Below are 14,713 nucleotides of genomic sequence, written 5' to 3' on the forward strand. Positions count from 1 at the left end.
TATTAAAGGTATTCACTCAGATATTAGCATGCTCTCAATTAAGGGGTAAATAGGATTTTGCTAGAGTTCTGATTATTCATGTTGTTTATGAAGTTCATCATGAGGGCATCAGAGAGTAAATAAAGTTTATTAACATGGACTGACAGCAACATCATTTACTGGATTTTCACTACAAATGTTATATTTCAGTAACATCATTCATTTTTATCATTCATGAATATGCCAGGACTCAGTATGTCTCTGTGGCTAAGGAAAGAAGGAGCCTATCTGCCTTGGGAAATGATCCTGACATGTCTCATTGCACCTGCATTTAAATGGAAGCCCAGTACAATTTCAGCAGAGGGTGGGACTTGACTGACACAGGTTCAAATATCCCACATTGATATTCCCTTCTCAGTTAAAAGCAGTCTAATTAAACTGCATGCCAAACGGTAAGGGTGGCCTGGTCAATATCATAGTGCTTATTTGCTGTCACAAAGCCATTGATAAAAGCTCTCTGATTCTTGCCCACACAATTCAGAGACAGGCTTATAAGTAGATGGATAGTTTTAAATTCATGTCTGTTGTGTTTATGTTACATTATGAAACATGGCTGTGACTTCAAGACCGCTGGCACCACTTTCTCTGTCATGAGGTTTATATAGTCGCTCCTTGAAGTAAACAGAAGAGGAGACTGATGTGGGATGCTACACATGGCCGAGTGTTGTATATGGGTTTTCCGTATGGCTGTTGTATCCTTATGTGGGGACCATTACTCATGGAATTAACATCTAAGTGATGAAAACATTAACTCATAGGATGTACTGTAGCCTACATTATAACATGTTATTTTCAGAGATGTGACTTAACTCATCTTCCAATTGTCCACCTAACCTCGCGACTTTCCCCACTCCTGATAGAGCAGGGATCGTCAACTAGATTCAGCCGCGGGCTGTTTTTTCTTGAGCGGATAATTTGTAGTTTGCAAATTGACTGCAATAAGCCTAAAACAAAAATAATATTTGACTAAAACAATCATTTCAAACCTTGCTTACGATCACATATACAATATCTCTCTATTATGCTTGGGAATACTTTGGAACAGATTTCCAAAATTAAAATCCCTTGGAGCTGGTTGGCTGGTGGTTTTACAGTCTTTATGTCTTTTAATAATAATAATACAATTGCTTGTGGGCCGCCAGTTGGGGAACCCTATTATAGAGTAGAATAGCTTTTGGTCAGTGAGACTGACAGTTATGTCATTTGGATTAGAGAAAGTGATTCAATTCACACAATTATTCAAGGTGAGTGATCAAACATAATTGGATTGTAACTGATTCTAAATTCCCTTACAGGACACAGAAGGGTCTGTGGCATGCTAAGTAGGTCTTATCTGTGCAAACAGATCGGTTTATCCCACTGAGTTCCAGGCAGTCCGTGTCATGACTATAGAGATGACCATGGGTTTCTCTGGAAACAGGGGTCTTCATTCCCCACCATCAGCCACACTCTCATCCCTGACTCACCCCCTCTCACAGATTCCTCTATGCGGTAGCACAGCTGGACAGAATATACACCTCAGTATGCCATCACTTCACCATACTGAGGTATTTATTAGACATGCACTAAGCCCTGACTTACCTTGGTTATTACCTATCAACGAATCAAGTAAGCATCGTTGTAGGTGGTTTAACACATATGTAAAATGTGGGTGTTATCTTGTCTTAAAAGCTTTTAGTTAGGAGATATCCAATACCATGTGTGCCCTTGTTGTCATGACGCAAGGTTTCAGGTTTGAGGCCCTTTTTTATGATGTCACATTGGACCTCAGAAAGTGGAACAGTCAACGTTTTAACTACTTTGCAGATATGAACAAACAGACAATCATAATATCAGTCAAAAATATCAAATTCTCAGTTTATGCTTCAAAACCAACTTTATAAGAGGTTTTAAAAATAGGTTCTATTTGATGCAAAATTTCATGATGTACAGTAAGGCAATAGATGGATGCAGTTCAATGCATGATTCATATAATTTACCAATACATTTCTTGGTAGTCCCAAAAAATATTGCAGGTTGTAAATCACAGCTGACCTGGTACATTGTTTGCTTCCTGCATTCAGGATGCACTGTTTCAGTTTCAATGACTCAATACTTTGAACAAAAACTGACAACTGTAACTAAGGCTGGAAATGTCTATACAATCAAATTAGCAAGGGCAATGATCACAAGTCAGTCATAACATGGCTAATAGGCTAGCGCACGTGTCAAACACAAGACCCGCGGGTCGAATAGGACACACAAGCGATTATAAAGGAGTCAGCAGTTGAGTCATCTACTTTATGAAATTGCAGCCAGGGCATTCAATTTAAATTGTGCCACTTTTGTGTGTCCCCTTTACAGCAAGCAGAGGAAGGGAAGTGTACAGACAGACACATGCCACAGCCCTAGCTAGGCTACTAAAAATGTTGTAGACTGGCTTTGGTTTTTAAAGCTTGACCATGAATAACCAAAAAACTAAACCTGCAACAAAACACCATGCAAAGGAGAAACATGTAGGCCTATTACAGCAACATCTGAGCAATAGCCTTGCCTGGCTACTTGCTACTCAACTACAAGACCATACAGCAAGGCTGCGTTCTGCTGCACCAGGTGATCCATGCAGTGCAATTAAAAAAGCAAAATGTTTTAAGTTTAAATGTTACAACAACCTGTAGCTAAATTTGAGTTATTTGGAGTTATTAAATACTTTGTGATTAGGGTTACAGAATATTATGCACATCTGCACACAGAGCAGCAAAGGCTGGACAAGTATTATTTAGCTCTTTTCTGTTTTAATACGTTAAAATGCTATATATGTACATACTGTAAGTGGACATTATAAAGGGTCTTTTTTTTTTTTTTACATAAAAAAAATTGTCACGTTTGGGTAGCAGTTGCATGTAAAAAATAAATAAATATGCTATATCTGGCCCGGCGAATTAATTGTTTTTTCAGTGCACTGATTGAGTTTGACACCCCTGGGCTAGCGTTTCTATTGATGTAACTAGCTATTTATTTAGCAAGCTAAAAACACAGAGCCTAACGTTAGCTAACTAGCTGCTGACCGACTTTTTCCCCTCATATCATTTTTCCTTTGGCTACAGCTAGAGATGCTGCAGGTGTCATTTAGTTAGCTAGTAATAAATGTGAATCGCTAATATATCTCTTAGTTGTCAATCAAATGCATCCATCAAATGAGCAGGCAGGCAAGTTCCCATTCAGTTGTCAAAACGTGGTTTGGGACGAGCATGCATTGGCACAATTTGGCAGGCAAACTGCAGAAGGACGATGTGCATAGACAACTGAGGGAGAGAGTGATTACCTTTTTATGGTTGTTTGATCAATTGGATTGTGAAGTTCCAAAATGTCAGAGGACTCCCGTGGTGTTTGCATATTTGCAGAAAATTGAGGTGAATTTTGTGTAATTTTTCTACTGCATGTTAACACACAGTGCAGTTTAAAGTTAATTATTACAGGCCCATGTGGCAAATGGCTTATTTGCAAATAGGCCTACTGTAGCTCTGATTGGCTATGGCGCACCGGTCTGTGTAGACACCAGTCCTGGACAGGACAGATGTTTTTATTCGGTTTTATTGACTGCAATGTCTATTAATTGTCCAAACGCACGGCCGTTTCCCACTCTATATTGCTATTGAGTTTTCACAAATGCCTTGCTATACGTCATTCCCAAACATTCTATGAATTTCTGAAAATGTGAAAATTAACATATCTAGGTGCTCGCTTGTACTCGCTTGTGTATGAAAATATTTTAATAAGATTGAATGTTGCTAAAATGCTGTCAGTTCCACTTTAAATCACTGTGAGCCCATTGTTTGATACTGAAAATGGTAGGTCCCAAAACATGTGGTTCCATACAGTTTTTCTCCCTCCAGGGTAAAATGAAGACAAACAGTCAGTGAAATGGGTTATCAACGTGGTATCAGCCAGTATATGTGCAGAGCAGATTGAAGTTATACCCTAGTTGGGCAAGATAAGACTACTCTTTAAAAAAGGAATGCCTGAGCTTACATAAATACGACCCAACTTGTGAATTCTCCTCTAGCTGTGTGCTGAGAGAGAGGAATATGGGTTCACTGAAGCTTAATTAAAACCAAGGTTGTGTCCTGTAGATGTTACGCTCCCCCGAACTGTCAACTGAATTCGACAGGCCGTTTGGCTAGAGCACAGACAGACAGCCACTGTAGCTTATATTTTGAGCAAGGGTAGCTGTGTGTTACATATGTTATGAAAATAATGAATGAAACTAATGAGATAATGTCAAGAGGACTATGGACATGTCCCGTTTAGTTCGTTTAATGTTAATGACCAATACTCCCTGAGAACCCTTTCGATGATAAATCTGACCAATTATAAATACTTAAACTTAAATAAGTTATTCTTATAACCTTACTATGACCTTATTATGACGTGAATTCACCCACCAACGTGCACACACACACACACACACACTCACAGGCACTTACACACAAACACATGCTCACATGGACACACCTCACACACACATGCACACTTAGATTAGCAATGGCCTATTGTGTTAGAAAGTCTCATGTCAGATGATTTCCATTTCTCATTATGGAGGAAAAGTCATCCTATTCATGCTTCACGCATATTAAGAGTCACATTAGCCTTTCTCTTCAGATTAAGGAAGGAAGCTGGGAACATGTTCATTGTCTCATTTTAACTCCATATCCTTTTTATGGCAATCATATGAATGTCTTTGAATATTCAGCCAAAAGCTGCCTATAATTAGCTAAGTGAGGTCACTGATCTTAAAATGAAATACCATGTCTTGTTGGAATGCACTAACTGTAAAAGGACTGTTTTTGTGGAGAATGAGAATTGGTCATACAGTATGTCAATAGACAACCAATTAATGGTTACAAAGTAAGTGGAAAATATTTAACTACATACAGAATTTGTGTTGATGATGATGTTTGTCACAGAAGCTATTCCTTTTTATTATCACTAATATGCAGCAATATTGATCTATTGATCTAGCCCATTGTTCAAGTGCAACATGCGATGAAAGGACCTTCCAATACAATCAGCACAGGAAATTAATAATTTTACATCTGCTGTAGTACTGTTACTATAATACTGTAGTCCGCTACCTGTATAGAATTCCTATCTGTGCTTCTAGTAAGGTCCCATCCAGCTTGTCATTGGCCCATTCTCATTGAGTGTCTCCCGCAACAGACCCTTTCTTTAGCAAAGATGTTTTAGTCTTGGAACTCATTCATGACCAGTGCTATTTTTTTATGGGTTGATAGGGGATTCATATTTTCTCTTAACTAGAAGACTTATTTAATCAGATGTCATAAATTATCCTTTGTTTGCATATCAAGCAATGCAGAGCAAGTATCAGTAGGTGTCACGTTGTATAAATGATTGGATTCAGGCACAGGAATTCATAATAGGGGGGGGGGACAAAGGCACGGGGACAAAGCCCAAAACAAACACCTATACAAAAACACAGGAATGTAACCCCAACATAATGAGCGAGATAAAACCTCTAATAAATACACAGGACGAGACCTGCAATACACTACACGGTGCGAGATCGTAATAGAAAATGCACTACAATACACAGGACATGACCCGTAATAACAAGGGCACAGGTACTCACAGATCAGCTGACATGGGTACAATAACCAACAAGACAATGGTGAACAGAGGGCACATACAGTGCCTTGCGAAAGTATTCGGCCCCCTTGAACTTTGCGACCTTTTGCCACATTTCAGGCTTCAAACATAAAGATATAAAACTGTATTTTTTTGTGAAGAATCAACCACAAGTGGGACACAATCATGAAGTGGAACGACATTTATTGGATATTTCAAACTTTTTTAACAAATCAAAAACTGAAAAATTGGGCGTGCAAAATTATTCAGCCCCCTTAAGTTAATACTTTGTAGCGCCACCTTTTGCTGCGATTACAGCTGTAAGTCGCTTGGGGTATGTCTCTATCAGTTTTGCACATCGAGAGACTGACATTTTTTCCCATTCCTCCTTGCACAACAGCTCGAGCTCAGTGAGGTTGGATGGAGAGCATTTGTGAACAGCAGTTTTCAGTTCAATCCACAGATTCTCGATTGGATTCAGGTCTGGACTTTGACTTGGCCATTCTAACACCTGGATATGTTTATTTTTGAACCATTCCATTGTAGATTTTGCTTTATGTTTTGGATCATTGTCTTGTTGGAAGACAAATCTCCGTCCCAGTCTCAGGTCTTTTGCAGACTCCATCAGGTTTTCTTCCAGAATGGTCCTGTATTTGGCTACATCCATCTTCCCATCAATTTTAACCATCTTCCCTGTCCCTGCTGAAGAAAAGCAGGCCCAAACCATGATGCTGCCACCGACATGTTTGACAGTGGGGATGGTGTGGTCAGGGTGATGAGCTGTGTTGCTTTTACGCCAAACATAACGTTTTGCATTGTTGCCAAAAAGTTCAATTTTGGTTTCATCTGACCAGAGCACCTTCTTCCACATGTTTGGTGTGTCTCCCAGGTGGCTTGTGGCAAACTTTAAACAACACTTTTTATGGATATCTTTAAGAAATGGCTTTCTTCTTGCCACTCTTCCATAAAGGCCAGATTTGTGCAATATAAGACTGATTGTTGTCCTATGGACAGAGTCTCCCACCTCAGCTGTAGATCTCTGCAGTTCATCCAGAGTCATCATGGGCCTCTTGGCTGCATCTCTGATCAGTCTTCTCCTTGTATGAGCTGAAAGTTTAGAGGGACGGCCAGGTCTTGGTAGAATTGCAGTGGTCAGATACTCCTTCCATTTCAATATTATCACTTGCACAGTGCTCCTTGGGATGTTTAAAGCTTGGGAAATCTTTTTGTATCCAAATCCGGCTTTAAACTTCTTCACAACAGTATCTCGGACCTGCCTGGTGTGTTCCTTGTTCTTCATGATGCTCTCTGCACTTTTAACGGACCTCTGAGACTATCACAGTGCAGGTGCATTTATACGGAGACTTGATTACACACAGGTGGATTGTATTTATCATCATTAGTCATTTAGGTCAACATTGGATCATTCAGAGATCCTCACTGAACTTCTGGAGAGAGTTTGCTGCACTGAAAGTAAAGGAGCTGAATAATTTTGCACGCCCATTTGTTCAGTTTTTGATTTGTTAAAAAAGTTTGAAATATCCAATAAATGTCGTTCCACTTCATGATTGTGTCCCACTTGTTGTTGATTCTTCACAAAAAAATACAGTTTTATATCTTTATGTTTGAAGCCTGAAATGTGGCAAAAGGTCGCAAAGTTCAAGGGGGCCGAATACTTTCGCAAGGCACTGTATATACAATTACTAATCAGGGGAATTGGAATCAGGTGTGTGTAATGAGACAGTTCAGGGATGCCTAGGGTCCGGTGACGTAGACCCCCGGAACTGGTGCACGGGAGTCAGTGACAGTAGGTCTATGAAGAGACTGTTTGTTTGACATATGCAACCCAGTGGGCAATGGAAGCCATTTGAAGTGAGCTTCTCGTGGACCTGTGAAAGGTTCACCGACTTGTGTGAGGGGTAGAAATGTGTGGATTTCTTCGTTCCCTCCAGCCATTGCGTTCAGCAGTTCAATGACGAGACATGTCTCAGTCCCTGGAGCAAAAACGTTGTTCTGTACAGGATCACAAGTACAGGACATCAATAAGCTGCTCCCAAACATTTTAAACCAGCATCAGGAAATTGAGTCTATCATAGTTCATGTGGGATTCAATTACATTATGAAGGGCAGCTCAGAACAGCTCAATATGGATTTTAAAGAACTGATTGGATCACTGCTTGACACCAACAAAGGCCCCATAATATCTGGCCCTCTACCCTCCCTAAATCGTGGCATTGAACGTTTCAGCAGACTTTTAGCCCTCCATAACTGGCTACGAGACTACTGCAGCTCTGTGGGTATAACATTTATTGACAATTTTGCTTCCTTCTGGAGACAAAGCTCGTTTTATAATTACGATGGTATCCACCCAAATCATTTGGGTTCCTGGATCCTTTCACAGCGACAATGATTTATATAATGGCCTTAAGCCCAGCTCAGTTAATCCCTTCCATTGTGTTGATCAGTTGTCATAATGCTTCAGCAAATGTACATTACCCCAGGGGTGTTGGAAGACACAATGTAAGTAACCTAACCTTTGTCCCTCTAAATGCCCTGAATGTCTCTGCTGACCCCACTGCTATTGTATACAGTAATCATGTGCCTATAAACAACAGTTATACTGTTAGCACTCAGGTGGTGTGTCATGGTAGGAAGTCCACTGTGTGCAGCTCACCCTGCACTAACATAAATAACATGAGCATGTCTACTTCTGCTAAGCTTCCCAGTAAAGCAATGACAACAATCAAGCATCCCAGAAAAGTGCTAAAAATAGCCCACATTGATATTTGTAGCCTAAGAAACAAGGTTCATGAGTCAATAACTTGCTAGTAACAGATGATATTCATATTCTGACTATCTCTGATACAGTGGTAGCAATCCATGGTAATAACATCTACAGAAAATACATCTAAAAACCACATTTCTGCAATTGTTATAGAGAATCTCATGTTAAATACTGTTGAAGTAATATGGCTAGGTTAATAATGCTTATTAGTAACTGGAATAAGCAATTTTATAAATTTGTCAAGTGCAGCGTTGGATACTGCTTTAAAGCAAATTTCTGCCACATTAGGAAAGATGTGATCAATACATAATGATGATTTAATTCCTGTGCTGTTTGTAACTACCCTGGTAGGTTGACTGATAACCTGACCCAGGTTGCAGGCACTGGTACGGAAAATATACATCTCTGTTAATATCACATACAGTGGGGCAAAAAAGTATTTAGTCAGCCACCAATTGTGCAAGTTCTCCCACTTAAAAAGATGAGAGAGGCCTGTAAAGGCCTGTAATTTTCATCATAGGTACACTAGGATTTTTAACTAATTTAATTTGCAAATTATGGTGGAAAATAAGTATTTGGTCAATAACAAAAGTTTATCTCAATAGTTTGTTATATACCCTTTGTTGGCAATGACAGAGGTCAAACGTTTTCTGTAAGTCTTCACAAGGTTTTCACACACTGTTGCTGGTATTTTGGCCCATTCCTCCATGCAGATCTCCTCTAGAGCAGTGATGTTTTGGGGCTGTTGCTGGGCAACACGGACTTTCAACTCCCTCCAAAGATTTTCTATGGGGTTGAGATCTGGAGACTGGCTAGGCCACTCCAGGACCTTGAAATGCTTCTTCCGAAGCCACTCCTTTGTTGCCCGGGCGGTGTGTTTGGGATCATTGTCATGCTGAAAGACCCAGCCACGTTTCATCTTCAATGCCCTTGCTGATGGAAGGAGGTTTTCACTCAAAATCTCATGATACATGGCCCCATTCATTATTTCCTTTACACGGATCAGTCGCCCTGGTCCCTTTGAAGAAAAACAGCCCCAAAGTATGTTTCCACCCCCATGCTTCACAGTAGGTATGGTGTTCTTTGGATGCAACTCAGCATTCTTTGTCCTCCAAACATGACGAGTTGAGTTTTTACCAAAAAGTTATATTTTGGTTTCATCTGACCATATGACATTCTCCCAATCTTCTTCTGGATCATCCAAATGCTCTCTATCAAACTTCAGACGGGCCTGGACATGTACTGGCTTAAGCAGGGGGACACGTCTGGCACTGCAGGATTTGAGTCCCTGGCGGCGTATTGTGTTACTGATGGTACTCTTTGTTACTTTGGTCCCAGCTCTCTGCAGGTCATTCACTATGTCCCCCCGTGTGGTTCTGGGATTTTTGCTCACCGTTCTTGTGATCATTTTGACCCCACGGAGTGAGATCTTGCGTGGAGCCCCATATCGAGGGAGATTATCAGTGGTCTTGTATGTCTTCCATTTCCTAATAATTGCTCCCACAGTTGATTTCTTTAAACCAAGCTGCTTACCTATTGCAGATTCAGTCTTCCCAGCCTGGTGCAGGTCTACAATTTTGTTTCTGGTGTCCTTTGACAGCTCTTTGGTCTTGGCCATAGTGGAGTTTGGAGTGTGACTGTTTGAGGTTGTGGACAGGTGTCTTTTATACTGATAACAAGTTCAAACAGGTGCTATTAATACAGGTAACGAGTGGAGGACAGAGGAGCCTCTTAAAGAAGAAGTTACAGGTCTGTGAGAGCCAGAAATCTTGCTTGTTTGTAGGTGACCAAATACTTATTTTCCATCATAATTTGCAAATAAAAATCCTACAATGTGATTTTCTGGATTTATTTTTCTCATTTTGTCTGTCATAGTTGAAGTGTACCTATGATGAAAATTATAGGCCTCTCTCATCTTTTTAAGTGGGAGACCTTGCACAATTGGTGGCTGACTAAATACTTTTTTGCCCCACTGTAGGAAAATTGCAATTGGCTCAGAACAGGGCAGCACGGCTGGCCCTTGGATGTACTCAGAGAGCTAACATGAATATTTTGCATGTCAATCTCTGCTGTCTCAAAGTGGAGGAGAGATTGACTTCATCACTACAATGTATTTGTGAGAAGTGTTGACATGTTGAATGTACCAAGCTGTCTTTTTGAACTACTAGCACACAGCTTGGACACAGTCTCTTCACAATCCCCAAGTCCAAAACAGACTACACATTACTACATAGAGCCATGACTACATGGAACTCTGTTCCACATCGAGTAACTCATGCAAGCAGTAATATTAGATTTAAAAAACTGATAAAAATATAACTTATGGAATAGAGACACAAACCCAGGCACAGACACATAATACATATACACACACGATAACATATGCACTATACACACATTTACACATGGATTTGTGTTGTAGATATGTGGTAGTAGAGTTGTGGCCTGAGGGCACACACTTAATGTGTTGTGAAATCTGTTGTGAATGTATTTGAATGTTTTTAAAATTGTATAACTACCTTAATTTTGCTTCCTTGGCAGCAGCTTATGGGGATCCATAACAAATACAAATACAGATAGGCGTAATGTAATCAGATGAATTGAGTCTTCTGAGAGCTGATTTACATATTGACCCAAAGAATGGTGTTAAGTCTACAGTCACTACTGAGCCTGTATCTCAGCTTTAATCAACTCCAGCACATATCTGAAAGGCATCAAAGATGAGTTTGAACTTTTTTGCCTTCTAAAGGTGACGGAGAGACATTTTTCTGTAGGTCCAGTCCTTTTTTAGGGACTTTTGTTATTGTATTTCAACACAGTATTCCAAGGTTCTCTGTTCAGTTCATGAGGTGTATTGTTAATGGGTTATTTTTAGCTCAGTGTATCATGGTGCCTATAATTTAGGCCTATGTTGAGAATGCTATATCAATACACTCTTAGAAAAAAAGGGTTCCTAATAGGTTCTTCGGCTGTCACCATAGGAACCAAAATGGGTTCTACCTGGAACCAAAAAAGGTTATCCTATGGGGACAGCCAAATAACCCTTTTAGGTTCTATATAGCCTCTTTTTTCTATGAGTGTACAGTAGTTTCAACAAGGACTGATCCAAACTTCAATTTCGTCTCTCTCTCTCTTTCTCGCTCTCTCTCTCTTGCTCTCTTTCTTCTTTCCTCCCCCCCTCCCTCTCCTCCAGACACCATGACCCAGTCGGAGGATAAGCACTCACAAGTGGACGGCACAGATACTGAAATGGACGTCATAGACGCTGAAATGCACTCCACTGAAAGGTGACTTCCAGCCACTTCACCTTCCCAAACTTTTGGTGAGTAAACTGAATCCTTCACAGCTCTGTGGACGGATAAGAGACACATGCTCCTTCCCCCTGCCTGTCGCTGTCTACTTGCTTTCTCATAAAGACCTTACTGTATATTATGGTAATCGTAGAAAGACTTTATGCTCCAACTGAGGAGAGCTGTCTTCAGCTGAATCAATAATCTTTTTCATGTTTTTGTCGTTGTTTTCTGCCGGCCCACACTCTGAAATGGCAGTCAGCTGACTGGGCCTAAACTTCTCTTGCTTTAAACTTGCAGTATTGATTGGCTGGCCCCAGTAGAATTGTGTTTTCATCTGGGTGAGAAACATGCCTGGGAAAAATCTTTATTTCTTAATTAAGAGGCAGTCTCATTGATGGGGCCACCGTTTCATTCCCTTTTTTAGAATGACTAAAAATATACATCATCATCAATTTGAGATTGCCTCCATCTGGAGAATAGGTATTTATGACATACAGACCCCCTGTTGTGTGTGAGTGTGTCAGACGAAGGGGATACACACCCCTACTGTGTGTCAGACAAGGGGCATGTGGTGATGGATATTGACCGGTGATCAGATGCATTAATGTGGACTGTTTATTGTTTCTCACACTGGGTCGATGTGGGATTGTGCGTGAATGTGCATGTGTGGGTGCTTGTGGGTGTGCGTGGGGGGGGGGGGGTATCCATGATATCCAATTGCTGGTAGTTACTGTCTTGTCTCATCGCTACAACTCCCGCACGGACTCGGGAGAGGCGAAGGTCGAGAGCCATGCGTCCTCCGAAACACAACCCAACCAAGCCGCAATACTTCATAACACAGCAAGCATCCAACCCGGAAGCCAGCCGGTGTATGGTGTGTCAGATGACACACCATACACCTAGCGACCTGGCCAGTGTGCACTGCGCCCGGCCCACCACAGGAGTAGCTAGTGCGCAATGAGACAAGGATATCCCTGCCGGCCAAACCCTCCCTAACCCGGGCGATGCTAGGCCAATTGTGTGCCGCTCCATGGGCCTCTCAGTCGCGGCCGGCTGCAACAGAGCCTGGGTTCGAACCCAGAGTCTCTGGTGGCACAGCTAGCACTGCGATGCAGTGCCTTAGACCACTGCGCCACCCGGGAGGCCTAAAGTCAGATTTTTAAGGATTGCGACCTACGTAGCCAATTGTGAGTCACATGAGTCACGTAAAGGCTAGTTACGTGACTCATGTTCAACATTGTTCAATCAACTGGTGTCCTTCAAAATAGCCTCCGGATATAGTTTATTTATGATTATGCATTGGCTCAGATTTGTGTAGTTAATACACTGACCTATGGGTTGATATAAGTGCAACCCCCTACCACACAATATCATTCGGACTTGATTGACATTGGCAATATACTCCCAAAAATGTTGTGCTTACCTAACCACTCAAATGGTGGCCTAAATTGATGATGGACGTCTGTCAGTTCAATGAAAACAAAACGAGAAGGGCCATTCAGTTTTATATGAACACTTTTCCATCCATACTGACAGAGATTAGTTTCAATTGTATTTCAACAGAGGCTTGCAGGGCCAGATTGACTATTTGAGGCAATGTTCTGTATGCTAAACAAGATTGACTTCATGATCGATAGAACAGGCCTTACGTCAGGCCAAAATAATTGTTTCAAGCTCTGCTGGGGTATACATGGGCTCTCCAATCTGCCTGGTTATAAATCCGATAGAACTGTGTCAACATCCGTTTGTGAAACTGAGGTAGCAATATTCACCAAGTGATGTAATTAAACATTTCATTTTTGTGAATATAATTGGATAATGCCTGGAGTCCACTCATTGTTTGGATCTCAGAGATGTCCCCTATTAAAGTAACTGTTTCCATATTTCTATGAAATATGACCTAAAATGAATTACAATATGAGTGAAATAGTTTTCCTTCCAAAAATAGGTATTTCAACTATTTTAAAAAGCAGCTTTCCTGTGTTAGAATGGTGTGGGCATACCCCAACAACAGAATGGTGTGGACATATACTGGTCATTAAAAATATTCATGCATTTTGAGCACTAATTGGCCAGCTCAGCCAATGAGCCAACATAACATCATGTTCTATGAGGAAATAGCAAGCATTTTTGAAACGGTCTGTTTGAGATACATGTTTTGGGTGGGGGTTTTGAAGTGTTTTTCTCCAATTTATGCTTTGGCCTCAAATACGAGTATAGGATGAGTCAACAACATTATTTGGGTATGAGTTAACGGAATATTAACGTTTAACCGTTAGATTTTCACTGGACAGTTACTAACAGCTCTTGGGGAAAGTTACTTATACAGTAACTCAGCGGCGTTGTATACTGTATGGATATAGTATCTCATGTCAACCCATGTTATATTCTTAATTTTAGTGTGTAGTAACCAGTAGAAACCGGGTCTCATTCCCGATAATAAGGTTGGGGACAAACAGGGGCTGTATGAAAGGTTAATATGAGGACTCAGTGTTGAGATAATTGGAACCGCTGAGGCATCATTAAAATGGGTCTTGCATATTAGAAATGATGAAGGTTAGGTGACTTTGTTTTGATCTGGTTGTGGAATCTGATAAAGCTGTTTTATACCGTTGTTTTTCATACAAACAGAATAAACTAGTCATGATTATTTTATAAATGTTGTGTTCTTTGCTGGGTTGTTGGTCACGGGTCTGTACGTGTGTGCTTTTGGTATTCAGATGCAGTCTTGAACTGCATTCATTTGCAACTCTTAAATATTCACTATGCTGCCTACAGTAGATTTTGGTTCAATTATGTTTTCTAATGTGATTCTTTTTTATACACCAATTAAGTATGCAATGATGAGTGACAGGGCAGATTATTGGGGAACAACAAAGCCACAAGGCTGTAGACATGTCTGTCGATCAGAACACAGATTTTTCTAAACCTATTTTTTTATGATTGTTATGGACTCAGTGTTTTGCTGTGT

General features: G+C 40.6%; 1 protein-coding gene across 1 annotated transcript in view; it reads left to right on the forward strand.

Annotated features, from left to right (window-relative positions):
• Nucleotides 1–14,713, forward strand: part of LOC109888808 (muscarinic acetylcholine receptor M3) — a 107,036-nt gene that overhangs the window by 37,229 nt on the left and 55,094 nt on the right. The window contains exon 2 of the mRNA XM_020479984.2: nucleotides 11,643–11,771. The gene's annotated coding sequence lies outside the window, so the exon portion shown is untranslated. The remainder of the gene's footprint in view (nucleotides 1–11,642; nucleotides 11,772–14,713) is intronic.

The sequence above is a fragment of the Oncorhynchus kisutch genome, linkage group LG4 (assembly GCF_002021735.2).
Source record: "Oncorhynchus kisutch isolate 150728-3 linkage group LG4, Okis_V2, whole genome shotgun sequence".
Classification (NCBI taxonomy): Eukaryota; Metazoa; Chordata; class Actinopteri; order Salmoniformes; family Salmonidae; genus Oncorhynchus; species Oncorhynchus kisutch.